Source organism: Nycticebus coucang, chromosome 3, assembly GCF_027406575.1.
Source record: "Nycticebus coucang isolate mNycCou1 chromosome 3, mNycCou1.pri, whole genome shotgun sequence".
NCBI classification, from domain to species: Eukaryota; Metazoa; Chordata; class Mammalia; order Primates; family Lorisidae; genus Nycticebus; species Nycticebus coucang.
In genome coordinates this window covers 10,210,520-10,224,748 of record NC_069782.1, presented here as the reverse complement: position 1 = coordinate 10,224,748, position 14,229 = coordinate 10,210,520, and the positions used below count along the sequence as shown (strand labels likewise).

At 48.5% G+C, this 14,229-nt stretch overlaps 1 protein-coding gene across 3 annotated transcripts in view; it reads right to left on the bottom strand.

The window, feature by feature from the left end:
* Positions 1–195, bottom strand: part of TMEM184B (transmembrane protein 184B) — a 49,733-nt gene extending 49,538 nt beyond the window's left edge. For 2 of the 3 annotated variants that reach the window (XM_053585881.1, XM_053585883.1), the window contains exon 1: positions 41–195. The gene's annotated coding sequence lies outside the window, so the exon portion shown is untranslated. The remainder of the gene's footprint in view (positions 1–40) is intronic. The other variant, XM_053585882.1, reaches the window with a different exon arrangement.
* Between the last annotated feature and the right edge of the window lie 14,034 nt (positions 196–14,229).

Sequence of the window (14,229 nt, the reverse complement as noted above, 5' to 3'; positions counted from 1 at the left end):
CCCCTTGGGGCTCCCGCGCGAGGCTGGCCGGGAGCAATACCTCAAGAGCCCATGGCGGCGGCGGTGGCGTGTATGGACGACGTGCAGTGGCCAGACTCCGCGGGCGGGGCAGGCGGGCGGCGCCGCAGCCCGGGTATCTCAGCAGCCGCCAGCGCGTCCCGGGTCCCGCGGAGTGCCGCCGCGACGCGCCTGCGCGTTGGACGCGCCGCCGGGGAGGGCGGGGCGGCGAGCACCGGGCTGAGATCACCAGCTGGGCCTTAAAGGGGCCACGCGCCGAACCCCAACCAGCCTCCTCTCGAGAGGGGCCGACTCCGGTTTCTTGCCGCTTGCAAAACCGGCCAAGACCGGCCCCTGCCCCACCCACCGCAGAGCTTCCCGGGATGCACGGACTGAGCCCTAGGCTCCCATTTCTGCCCCTGACCCTAGATGACTGTGTGGAGCTTCACTTCTCTTAACCCTAATATCCTCCATCTGAGCCTGATTTAAAGATGAAAGAAAATACAATGACTATTTGTTGAGCGGAGGATACATGAGAAATTGTGGAATGAATGTACACCAAGTGTTGTGTGCAATTACGCGAGCTGAAACTGCAAAGCACAGAAAAAAGGCTTTTTCTTCCCACTCTGCTCAGCAGCACCCGCCTCACTCTAGGCGGCCTGAATAGTGCAAGTCTTCAGATGCTGCCCAAGCCGCCTAGCCTAGTTCTGTTTGCCAGATTCACACCTTACCCAGGTTAACCACCGAGAAACAAAATGCAATCAAGTTCTGGCGATTGATGGATCAAGATCCCCGAATATATTTATCCCCACAGCCCAGACTTCTCCCCTGCACTGTCTACTGGGCCCCCCTTCCTTGGAGGTCCAGTGACCACAACTGAGCCTACCTCACCTTTAACACACAGAGAAACCTGCTTGCCCTCGACCTTCCCTCCCTTAGCTCTTGGCAGCTCCATACTTCCAAGCCAGAACTCAGAATCATCCTTAATCTTCTTGGCTTCGCTTGCAAAATATACATAGACTCTGACCTCTCCCACCCACCTCCCATAAGCCCTACCCTGGTCCAGTCTCTCTCCAGGATTACGGCAAGGTTCTCCCTTTTTCCAATCTTGCCCTTTGATGCAGTCTGTCAATATAGGAATCAGAGAGAGTCTTTTAAAATGTAAGTCAAAACATGGTACTTCTTTGCTCAAAACCCTCCACTGGCTCCATTTCACTCTAAATAAAAGCCAAAGTCCTTACAAAGTGATGATCTGACATTCACCTGCCCGGGCAACCCTGACCTCATCTCCTACTTTTCTTTGCTTCTACACACACCCCTTGATGTTCCTAGAACAAGCCAAGCACACTCATCCTCAAGTCCCTTGCACCAGCTGAGATCACTGTTCCCCCAGATACCTGCGTGGTCCCTCCCTCCCCTTCTTCAAGGGTTTGCTTAAATGTCCCCCACTCAGTGATACTTGCTCTGACCACCCTAAAATTTCCAAACTCCTCACATGCACTCCCTATTTCCCCTTTATTGTGCTCTACTTTTCCCCATATCCCAATTTTTATCATATTATACTATGCATTGTTTGCCTATTTTACTGCTTATCTTCTTCCAGTAGCCCATAAGTTCCATGAGCACAAAGATTTTTATCCTTTTTATTTCCTCAAGTAATCCTTGTACTCAGTACAGGGGCTGGCACAGAGCGCACACCTGAAAAAGTGTTCTGTAGCACAAACCTTCTAAGACCTTGTCATAGCAAAGTTCTATAGAAAAATTCTTTCTCAGCCCCAGGGAAGATGATCTCAGAGCTGTCCCAAGAAGAACAAAGCTTATCAATTGCATTGTAATCATTTGTTGCTGACAGCTCTCTTTCCCTTCACACTAATTAACCCCTTCAGGGCAAAGTCCTTGTCCCAGATGTCACTGTACCTGCAATGCTTAGTGCCGAAAGCTTACAGACCAGCCCAGCCTGACATCCACTGCCACCTCCTGAGTGTTCATGCCAAACTGTACCCAAATACAGGTTCTTGGTCCCTGTTCCTCAAGGACATGCTTGGGGCTCCACTTACAGAGGCCCCAGGCTGGTGGGAACAGAGGCAGGTGGTTGATATTTTTAGGCTTGAGTTGCCAGAAGGGGGCTCAAAGACAGAAAGTCACCTGTCCTGAGTGACATGGCAGGCCAGCAGGTGGTGCTGGGGGCCTAGTTAGTGCTTCCTGGGGGAGGAAAAAGCCCCCATCAAGTCCTTTGCTCCTTTTTCCAAGATGAAGATAAACACCTTCCTCCTTGCCCTCAGTTCCCTCCCCACGTGCAACCATTGTCCACCCTTTTTTTTTTTTTGTAGAGACAGAGTCTCACTGTACCGCCCTCGGGTAGAGTGTTATGGCGTCACAGCTCACAGCAACTTCCAACTCCTGGGCTTACGCGATTCTCTTGCCTCAGCCTCCCGAGCAGCTGGGACTACAGGCGCCCGCCACAACACCCGGCTATTTTTTTGTTGCAGTTTGGCCGGGGCCGGGTTTGAACCCGCCACCCTCGGTATATGGGGACGGCGCCCTGCTCACGGAGCCATAGGCGCCGCCCTTGTCCACCCTTTCTAATCAGGCTCAGAGATGGCGCTCATTTCTGTCCCCTCTCCTCTCCAAGCCAATGGCCACTGTCCTGGTTTATGCCACCTTAACTTTTGGATAGTTTTAAATTTCCCAGCCTCCACCCTAACCTGTACAGGTACCCACTGGCCAATGAAGAAAAAAATGCTTTTCTCCACCATTCCAATAGTACCAAACAGCTACCATTTCTTCAAGGACCAGATCAGATATCATCTTTTGTTTCCTTCTTTTCTTTTCCTTTTTCTTTCCTTTTTTTTTTTTTTCTTGAGACAGGGTCTGAGGCTCTCTCATTCTGCCACCTAGTCTGGAGTGCAGTGGCTCTATTGATCATAGCTGACTGCAGCCTCCAATTCATTGAAGCAATCCTCCTGCCTCAGCCTCCCATGTGGCTAGGACTACAGGGTAATTTTGTTTATTTTTTATTTTTTGTAGAGACAAGGTCTCACTAGGTTGCTCAGGCTGGTCTCGAACTCTTGGTCTCAAACAGTCTTCCTGACTTGGCCTCCCAAAATGCTGCGATTATAGGTGTGAGTCACAGTCACAGTATCCCAGTTGTCACAGTCAACATATCCCAATTTTTTATTAGGAGAGGCTAATTAAAATGGAATGAGGCTGATGATATGATCTCATATCTAGAAAACCCAAAAGACTCTACCAAGAGACTCCTGGAATTAATGAATTAACTCAGTAAAGTCTCAGGTTACAAAAGCAATGTACAGTGGTTACGGCCCCAGCCACATGTGCCAAACATGACAGTTTCGAGCCCAGATGGGGCTGGCTAAACAACAAGGACAACCGCAATAAGAAAATAACTGCGTGTTGTGGCAGGTGCCTGTAGTCCCAGCTACTCGGGAGGCTGAGGCAAGAGAATCGCCTAAGCCCAAGAGTTTGAGGTTGCTATGAGCTGTGACACCACAGCACTCTACTGAGGGCAACATAGTGAGACTCTATCTCAAAAAAAAAAAAAAAGCAATGTACACAAATCACTACCATTCCCATATACCAGTAATAGTCGAGCTGAGAGCCAAATCAAAGACTCAGTACCGTTCACAATAACTACAAAGGAAATAAAATGCCTAGGAGTATACTTAACCAAGGAGGTGAAAGATCTCTGTAAAGAGAGCTATGAAACACTAAGGAAAGAAATCACAGATGACACAAACAAACAGAAAACACAATAAGCTCATGAATCAGTAGAATCAACATTATTAAAAGTATTATTATTAATAATCATTATTATCCATACTACCCACAGTGATTTATAGATTCAATGCAGTCTCCATCAAAATACCAATGTCATATTTCACAGGTCTAGAAAAAATAATTCTGTGTTTCATTTGGAATCAGAACAGACCCCAAATAACCAAAGCAATCTTAAATAAAAAAAAAAAAAAATCAGGAGGCATCACATTACCAGACTTCAAACTATACCAAAAGGCTACAGTAACCAAAACAGCATGGTATTAGCACAAAAATAGAGACATAGACTAATGGAACAGAACAGAGAATCCAGATACTAAGCCATCTACATATACTCAGCTGATCCATGACACAGAAGACAACAACATACACTGGGGAAAGAAAGCCTTATTCAATAAGTAAGTGGCTCTGGGAAAATTGGGTAGTAATATACACAAGAATGAAACAGGATTCATCTCTCTCATCACTTACAAAAATTAATTCAAGATGTATGTAAAGCATGAAACTGTAAGAATACTAGAAGAAAATGTTGCAAAAACTCTTCTAGGTATTGGCTTAGGCAAAAAATTTATGAAGAAACCCCAGGCTCAATGCCCGTAGCTCAGTGGCTAGAGCACCAGCCACATACACCAGAGCTGGTGGGTTTGAATCTAGCCCAGGCCTGCCAAACAATGACAACTACAACCAAAAAATAGCCAGGCATTGTGGCAGGTGCCTGTAGTCCCAGCCACTTGGGATGCTGAGGCAAGAGAATTGCTTAAACCCAAGAGCTGGAGGTTTCTGAGCCCGTAGTCCCAGCTACTTGGGAGGCGGAGGCAGGAGAATCGCTTGAGCCCAGGAGTTGGAGGTTGCTGTGAGCTGTGATGCTACGGCACTCTACCCAGGGTGACTGACTGCTTGAGGCTCTGTCTCAAAAAAAAAAAAAAAAGAGTTTGAGGTTTCCGTGAGCTATGAGGCCACAGCACTCTACCAAGGGTGACAGCTTGAGACTCTGCCTCAAAAAAAAAAAAAAAGAAAAGAAAAGAAAACCTACTGAATGGGAGAAAATAAATAAATGAGTAAAAAACATGAACAGAAGCTTTTCAAAAAGAAAATAGACAAATAGCCAATAAACATACAAAAAATGTTCAATGTCACTAATTATCAGAGAAATGAAAATTAAAATAATGAGATATCACCTTACTCCAATTAGAATGGCTTTTATTTTATTATTATTTTTTATTTGTTTTGTTTTGTTTTTTGTAGAGACAGAGTCTCACTGTACTGCCCTCGGGTAGAGTGCCATGGCGTCACACGGCTCACAGCAACCTCTAGCTCTTGGGCTTCAGCTATTCTCTTGCCTCAGCCTCCCGAGCAGCTGGGACTACAGGCGCCCGCCACAACACCCGGCTATTTTTTTGTTGCAGTTAGGCCGGGGCTGGGTTTGAACCCACCACCCTCAGCATATGGAGCCGGCGCCCTACTCACTGAGCCACAGGCGCCGCCCTAGAATGGCTTTTATTAAAAAGTCCAAAATGGGGCAGCACCTATGGCTCAGTGGGTGGGGCGCTGGCCCCATATACTGAGGGTGGCGGGTTCAAACCCGGCCCTAGCCAAACTGCAACAAAAAATAGCCAGGCGTTGTGGCAGGTGCCTGTAGTCCCAGCTACACGGGAGGCTGAGACAAGAGAATCGCCTGAGCCCAGAAGTTGGAGGTTGCTGTGAGCTGTGTGATGCCATGGCATTCTACCAAGGGCGATAAAGTGAGACTCTGTCTCTATAAATAAATAAATAAATAAATAGTCCAAAAATATCACAGTGTGAGTTGTTTCATGGTGAAAAAAAAATTTTTTTTTGAGACAAAGTCTCACTTTGTCCACTTAGTAAAGTGCCTTGGCATCATAGCTCACAGCAACCTCCAACTCTTGGGCTCAAGTGATTCTCTTGCCTCAGCCTCCCTAGTAGCTGGGACAGGTGCCTGCCACAAGGTCTGGCTTTTTTTTTTTTTTAGCAGTCCCATACTGGGTTCAAACCCACCAATCCCAGAACATGTGGCCGACGCCCTAACCACTGGGCAACGGGTGCCCAGCTGGAAAAAAAATGTTTGAAAGTCAAAAAACAGGCAGGGAGGTGGTTCACACCTGTAATCTGGGAGGCTAAGGTGAGTGGATCCCTTGAGCTCAGGAGTTCGAGACCAGTCTAAGCAAGAACAAGACCTCTTCTCTAAAAAAATAGAAAAAAATTAACCAGAAGTTGGGGTGGGTGCCTGTAGTCCCAGCTACTTGGAAGGCTGCTGCAGAAGGATTGCTCAAGGAGTTTGAGGTTGCTGTGAGCTAAGCTGACACCAGGGTTCTCTATCCCAGAGATTCTGTCTCAAAAAAAAAAAAAAATCCAAAAACAATAGATGCTGGCATGGATGTAAAGAGAAAGAAGTCATTTTATCAAAAAGACACCTGCATTTGAATCTTTTTTTTTTTTTTTTGAGACAGAGCCTCAAGCAGTCACCCTGGGTAGAGTGCTGTGGCATCACAGCTCACAGCAACCTCCAACTCCTGGGCTCAAGCAATTCTCCTGCCTCAGCCTCCCAAGTAGCTGGGACTACAGGTGCCCGTCACAACGCCCGGCTATTTTTTGGGGTTGCAGCCATCGTTGTTGTTTGGCGGGCCTGGGCTGGATTCGAACCCGCCGGCTCAGGTGTATGTGGCTGGCGCCTTAGCCGCTTGAGCCACAGGCGCCAAGCCTTGCATTTGAATCTTTATTGAAGCACAATTCACAATGGCAAAGATGTGTAATCAACTCAAGTACCCATCAATTCATGAGTGAATTAACAAAATATGTACGTGTATACTATACAATACTACTCTGCCATGAAGAAAGATGAATTAATTAATCCCTTTTGCAACTATTTGGATGTAACTGCAGACATTATCCTAAGTATCAAAAGAATGGAAAAACCAATACCACAGGTATTTGTTGTTAAATTGGAACTAATTGATAAGCACACATGTGCACCCAGAGGGAAGTAAAATTTACTGGAAATCAAGCAAGGAGGGGGAGGAGGGTATGGGTGAAAACTTATCTAACAGATACAATGAACTCTATCTCTGCCTGGGCTCGAGACTCACGCCTATAATCCCAGCATTTGGGAGGCTGAGGTGGGTGGATTGCTTAAGCTCAGGAGTTCAAGACCAGCCTGAGCAAGAGTGAGTGAGACCCCATCTCTAAAAAATAGCGGGACATTGTGGCGGGTGCCTGTAGTTCTAGCTACTTGGGAGGCTGAGGCAAGAGAATCCCTTAAGCTCAAGAGTTTAAGGTTGCTATGAGCTGTGATACCACGGCACTCTACCAAGGACGACAAAGTGAGACTGTGTCTCAAAAAAACAAGAAAAAAAAAAACCAATTAACACTACCTGGGTGATGGGCACACTTATAATCCTGACTTAAGCATAATAAAATTGATACGTGCAACCAAAAACATTTGTACCCCAGTAATATTTTGAAACTAAAATTAACACAATAAGGGCGGCGCCTGTGGCTCAAAGGAGTAGGGCGCCGGCACATCCGGAGGTGGCAAGTTCAAGCCAAACCCCAGCCAAAAACTGCAAAAAAAAAAAAAAATTAACACAATAAAACAGAATGGGGGAGGTTAGAGGAGGAGGCAAGATTAGGCAGGGGTGCAAGCTGATGAGTGGCCCAGAGCACAGAGCACTCCAGACCCATTTACCTGCAGCATCTGTGTCTCCCAGTTATATCCTCAGGGATAGACAGACAGACCTGTCCAGGTGACCGGAAGGGTGTGTGATTTGGAAAGAAGAGCATTAGCCTGGTTCCATTACTTCCTAACAGGATGATTTTAGACATGGACTTTGCCTCTCTGAGCCTCAGTTTCCTCATTGTTAAGTAAGTGGAGTGTAAACCCAAGTGGCAGGGTTGTCTCAAGGATATATGAAATGTTGACACAGCACTGTGCACACATCTGATGACTGTGCTGCTAAGACTCGACGAACTTCCTACCTGAATTAGGCCTTTTTGGTGGCAATAGACTAAAACCCAATTAACCAAGTTAAGCAAAGGAAGAGAATTTATGAGCTCTCTTAATTAGGAAGTACAAAGCAGAGGTGGATTTGAGGACTCACATATTGTCATTAGATGCTATTTCTGTTTCTTGCTCGTGTGTGTGTGTGTGTGTGTGTGTGTGTTGGCCCCATTCCCAGGGCCTTCTCTCCCCCCACCCATAGTGGCAGAGACAGCACCCATTCCCCAGGAATTCCAAAGTATGTCTGTCCCAGGATCACCTCAGATTGGCCCCTAGCTTAGGTAACATTCTTATCTCTGAACCAATCAGTGTAGCCAGGAAATGCAATTGGCCAGGCCTGGATCACGCCCCCACACCTCCAGAGCCAGTAGGCGAGTCAGCCTCTTCTGAACTAAAGACACTGAAGAGGAGGGGTGAGTCCCAAAGGAAAATAGGGTGTCCTGATCAGTAGAATAGGCAGAGTGCTGCTGGAGGAGAGGAAAAAAATAACTGCAGATGTTCAATAACTCAGAGAGTTTGAGTGACTCCGAGGGTCATCCAGAAAGGAATATCAGGACAGGGCCAAAACACGACCTCATCCAGAGCAGAAAAGGGGGAAACCAGGACAGGGGTGTCAGCACGGGCTAGCTCTTGCGAGACATTTTAGCCTGTGCAATGGCCAACTGCCAAATCCCAATGGTCAAATCCCGGCTCTGACAGGCTGCGAGGCTTTGGGCAAGTCTCTTAAGCACCCCTAAGCCTTAGTTTCTTTATCTGTAAAATGGGGATAATAACAGGACCATCCTTTTAGGGCTGATATGGGGAGTAAATGAGATAACACAAGTAAGGCTGTTAGCACAGGGCCTGGCACAGTATAAGCACTCAGTAAGTGTAGCGTTTGTTATCTACAATATTAAGGAAAGTAAGAAGAGCCTTTTTGAAATTCCTATTTGAAAGTGAAAACATAAACAAGCCAAATAGGCCAGTTTGTTGTTGTTGTTTGTTTGTTTTGTTTCGTTTTTTGCGGTTTTGGCCAGGGCTGGGCTTGAACCGGCCACCCTAGTATATGGGGCTGGCGCCCTACTCCTTGAGCCCCAGGTGCTGCCAAAATAGGTCAGTTTTTAAGCAAACTTGTTCCAAACACTGCTGCCAATGATTCCATTTCCAGCAACAACCTTTTTTTTTTTTGCAGTTTTTGGCCGAGGCTGGGTTTGAACCCGCCACCTCTGGCATCTGGGGCCAGCCCTACTCCTTGAGCCACAGGCGCCTCCCAACCTTTTTTTTTTTTTTTTTTTGAGACAGAGTCTTACTTTGTCACCCTTGGTGGAGTGCAGTGGCATCATAGCTCACAGCAACTTCAAACTCTTGGGCTCAAGTAATCCTCTTGCCTCAGTTTTCCTTTTTCTTTTCTTTTCTTTCTTTTTTTTTTTTTTTTTGAGACACAGTCTCATTATGTCGCCCTTGGTAGAGTGTTGTGGCATCACAGTTCACAGAAACCTCCAACTCTTGGGCGTAAGTGATTCTCTTGCCTCAGCGTCCTAAGTAGCTGGGACTACAGGTGCTTGCCACAATGCCCGGCTATTTTTTTTTGGTTGCCGTGTCATTGTTGTTTAGCCTGGGCTCAAACTTGCCAGCCTCAGTGTATGTGGCTAGAGCCCTACTCACTGAGCATGGGCGCCAAGCCAGTTTTTCATTTCTAGGAGAGACAGGGTCTCACTCTTGCTCAGGCTAGTCTTGAGCTCAAGCGATCCACCCACCTCAGCCTCCCAGAGTGCTAGGATTACAGGCATGAGCCACCCGTGCCTGGCCTCCAGCAGCAGCGTTTTGTCTAGTGTCAGGGCCTTGCTACGGCTGTTCCCAATCGCCTTAAGCACTGTTTCTCATTCTCCCACCATCCCTTTCCTTTCTCTAGTTGATGCTCACTCCTCCTTCATGTCCCTGACAAAACTTCGGTTCCCCCCAGATATGTCATCAAGTGGAAAAAAGCAAATAGCACACAGAGCGGTACATCTGGTTATCTCATTTATGCAAATATATGTGTGTGATTTGAAATGCCCAGGAGATTTGTGGAAGTCAGGAGAAATGCTGCTCAGGTAGAGCATAAAGGACTAGATCTTAATCATCTTTGATTGGCATCTCTTGCCACACAGGGGCTGGCTTTAGTGTCTTCTTCATCATCTTCATCAGGACTGCTGTTTATTGAGTATCCTCCACGTCAGTGGTTCTCAACCTGTGGGTTGTGACCCCTTTTAACAATGAAAATACCTTGTGGCATTAGGAAGGTTGAGAACCACTGCTCTATGTACACTAAGCTGTTTACTAGACAGTGTCTCCGCAAGCAGCAGTGACTGTCACTTGGCAGACTGGGGAACTGAGGCACAGAGAAGCAATGTTATTTAGCCAAGATCACATCTGGGCAGCCTGGCACAGGGCAGGCCCTCTAGGATGTTTGTTAAATGAACCCAGGACCCATGTCAGCCCCCACTGGTGGAAATCAGCCAGCAAGAAAAATGCTCCCCACTTCATGTAGCCCTTCCCTTTGGGAGGGTGACATCAATGACACCAGCAAGCAGAACAAGGCCATTCCTGGGGGATACCATCTGGGGGTGTGTGTGAGTGACTCAGGGATGCGTCTGGTGATGATTCACAGATTGCTGTGACAAGAGCCTGACATGGATACACAAGAAAGAACTTCCTTTACCTGGCTTGCTCTCGGTTGCACACATATCTGTACCCCCAGCCTAGCTGTGACGAGTCCCCCTGCCAACTCACCCAGCCGACACAAATGAGCCAGCAAAGAAAAACAGGCCAAAGAAAGGATACACTCTCCAGTTTTCTTGGAATCACTAGGAACATCTTTCAAATTCTCGATAAAATCCCAGGTTGCAGACAATCTTTCCTGGACATACCTTTAGGAAAAGGAGGCCCATCATGGGTCAAGGGCATGCGGGGAGCTATGGAGGCTGGGTCCTGGGTTTTCTCAGGGAAGCTTTAAGGTGAGGGAGGAGAGAGGAAGAGGAGGAAGGCAGAGGCCTGGGTGTCCCAGTCCCCATGCTGCAGTGACTCATTAGACCTCCTGCCTGCGCCTGGGTAAACCTCCAGGAGATCCCTTCAAAGGGGCCACATCTTGATCACAGGTGCTTTAAAGATGTTGAGATGAAAGGCCTTGGGAGGTATGATTACCTGAGGGGCCCAGGCTACAGTCCACAGGTCTGCAGGCATCCGTTGTGGAGGTCCCCAGTGGGGCCTCCTCAAAGGGGCAGCATTCTTCCCTGTAGCCCCTGCGCCGAGCCCCCTCCCTTCTCACTGGCAGCCCTCCCCACCATCAGCCTCTCCTGCACAGGCAGTGCAGCTTCCGTGAAGCCAAGCCCTGGGTATGCCAATTCCTGAACCTCAGTACACCAGGGATGTGCCTCACAAGGCCCACTTGGAAGGACAGGGAGCTGCCAGTGGTGGGAATTGCGTAAGGCCAGTGTGAAAGAAGAGGAGGCCAGAGGAAGAAGGAGGAGGGAAAGGTGTCCCCATGGCAACATCTAGCCTGCACCTAACCTCTTCTTTCTTCCCAACCTATGAGTAGGCAGGGAAACACGGAAATGGCAGGCCCCAGAGAAGGCTGCAGGGATTGGGCAATGCAAGGTCAGAGGTTGAACTTTGTTCAAACCTCCAGTGACTCCATGAATTCCCATGGGTGCCTGTGCTGTAGGCTCTGGGAAAGGGGCCTGGGGTGGCAGGGGACTCAGTATCTTAGCTTCAGCTGTTCCGATATCTGTTTCTGAAATAGAGCTGGGAGGGCGGGGAGGGAAAGAACCATCTTCTTTGCTAGAGCTGTGTTGAAAGGACCTGGTCAGAGCTGCTTCAGTGTCTGCCCGATCTGCTCTCCCATGGAAGGCCCTGGAGTAAGGAGTGAGGGCATCAAGGGTACAGAGGGGGCAGGCAGCAAGCAGAGAGGAATTAAAGAGGGAGCAGACCAGTGACACCAGGGACTTGCCTTTTTGCAGGGGATGAGACACACAGGGGAAGTAGCAGGACCAAGTTCACATGAAGCCTCCCCCTCCTTTTGTCCTAGGCCAAGATCTCCCTGGCTCCTCCCTACTCCTTCTGAACCTTCTACTGTCCATCTTCCATACCCCCCTCCTCAAGGGATCTCTGGCCTCCAAAACACAGCCTCTCTGACCTTCACAACAGCCTCCATGCTATTCCACCCATGGGAGTGCCCCTCCTGGGTTTCGGGCTGAGAATGCACCATTCTCCCCACCAGCTTCACTTTGTACCCTGATTCGTTCTAGCTTTCCATCAGTGACCCTGTTATGCTCCCAGCCCCCACCCTTCTGACCCCTTGCTGTCTCGCATTCTGAACTCGTTCAGTCCTCCAGGCCTTCTGGACACTTCCTGCCTGGGTTGTGACCATAGCTCCCTAAGCCTTCCCCTGCCTCCTTTCTCCTTCCTACAAACTTCCTGTCCAGTGTTGCCAGGCTCACATTCCTCCAGTTAACGCTTTCTGCCGTCTGCCCTCAATAGCAGCTCTGCAGATGCAGCTGCTGACCTGTGGATGTCAGGCGAGTGGGCCCTGGTTTGGCTAAGGGGAGTAACAGTTTCTGTACAGCATGACTATTACATTACAGATTAGGAAGCCAGGGGTCGAGAAGGATGAGCTGCTTGCAGCTAGGCAGTGGGAGAGCTTTCTAAATACATGCCCACTTGTGCACGATCTGGCCTCTGTCTCCCACAGCCTTAGCTACTGTGGCTGGCCCCCTCCCCCTCCACTTGGAAATCCCTGAATAGATCAAATTCATACCTCTGGGCCTTTGCACAGACTGTTTTCCTCTGCTGGGAGTGAATTTTCCTTTTTCATGCTCTCCTCCTGCCCCCACAAATTCCTGTTCACTTTTTTTTTTTTTTTAGAGACGGAGTCTCTGTCACCTTGGGTAGAGTGCTGTGGCATCATAGCTAACAGCAACCTCAAACTCCTGGGCTCAAGCAATCCTCCGCCTCAGCCTCCCAGGTAGCTAGGACTAAGGCACCCACCACTACGCCTGGCTAGTTTTCTTTTCTTTTCTTTTTTGACACAAAGCCTCAAGCTGTCACCCTGGGTAGAGTGCCGTGGCATCACAGCTCACAGCAACCTCCACTCCTGGGCTCAAGCAATTTTCCTGCCTCCGCCTCCCAAGTAGCTGGGACTACAGGTGCTCACCACAACACCCGGCTATTTTTTGGTTGCAGCCGTCATTGTTGTTTGGTGGGCTGGGCTGGGCTGGATTCGAACCCGCCAGCTCAGGTATATGTGGCTAGTAAATAGCCGCTTGAGCCACAGGGGCCGAGCCATGGCTAATTTTTCTATTTTTGGTAGAGATGGAGTCTTGCTCTTGCTCAGGCTAGTCTTGAACTCCTGAGCTTGGGCAATCCACCCACCTTGGCCTCCCAGAGTGCTAGGATTGCCGGCAGGAACCACCATGACTGGTTGACGTTTCAAGGCTCAGGTCAAGTATCTTTTTTTTTTTTTTTTTTTGCAGTTTTGGCCAGGGCCAGGCTTGAACCCACCACTCCCGGTATATGGGGCCAGCGTCCTACTCCTTGAGCCACAGGCGCTGCCCATAGGTCAAGTATCTTTGATGACACCAGACACATTCCCTACTCCTTTGTCCTTAGTTCACACTGAGCATCTCACAGTGGATTCTGGACTGAGGGAACCATTTGCTACTCAGAGTGGAATTTCCCCTAGGACTATGAGCCCCTAGATGCCAAAATTGACACTAAGTTTAAAATATATAGTTACCATTACTGTGCACCCACTGGAAAGTCGCCTGGTACCATAAAGGTTAAGAGGGTAGGGGTGTGGAGCTAGTTCTCCTGGGCCTCTGGGCCCACATCCTCATAAAATGGGGACCATAACATACCAACTTCACAGGCTTGTCCTGAGCAAGAGGTTGGAAATGGCTCAGCCCTCAAGAGCCCTCAATGGACTCAGCCCTTGTGTTCATCTACCTTATCTAATCCTGACAACCCTTAAAAATAAGCATCATTGCCGGTCATGGTGGTTCATGTCTATAATCCTAACACTTTGGGAGGCTGAGATGGGTGGATTGCTTGAGCTCAGGAGTTCAAGACCTGCCTGAGCAAGAGCAAGACCCCATCTCTAAAAATAGCTGGTCATTGTGGCTGGTACCCGTAGTTCTAACTACTTGGAAGGCTGAGGTGAGAGGATCTCGAGACCAAGAGTTTGTTTGAGGTTGCTGTGAGCTATGGCACTCTACCCAGGGCAACAGAGTGAGACGCGGCCTCATAAAAAAAGAAAAAAACAAGCATCACCACCCCTTCTGTACAGAGGAGGAAACTGAGACTTAGACAATGCTCAAAGCCCTCTGGACTCCCTGTTCTTCACTCCTGCACTCTGCTCCCCCCTCAGCCTAGCACCTGGCTCCCTGGCACCCACCCAAGTCCAATCA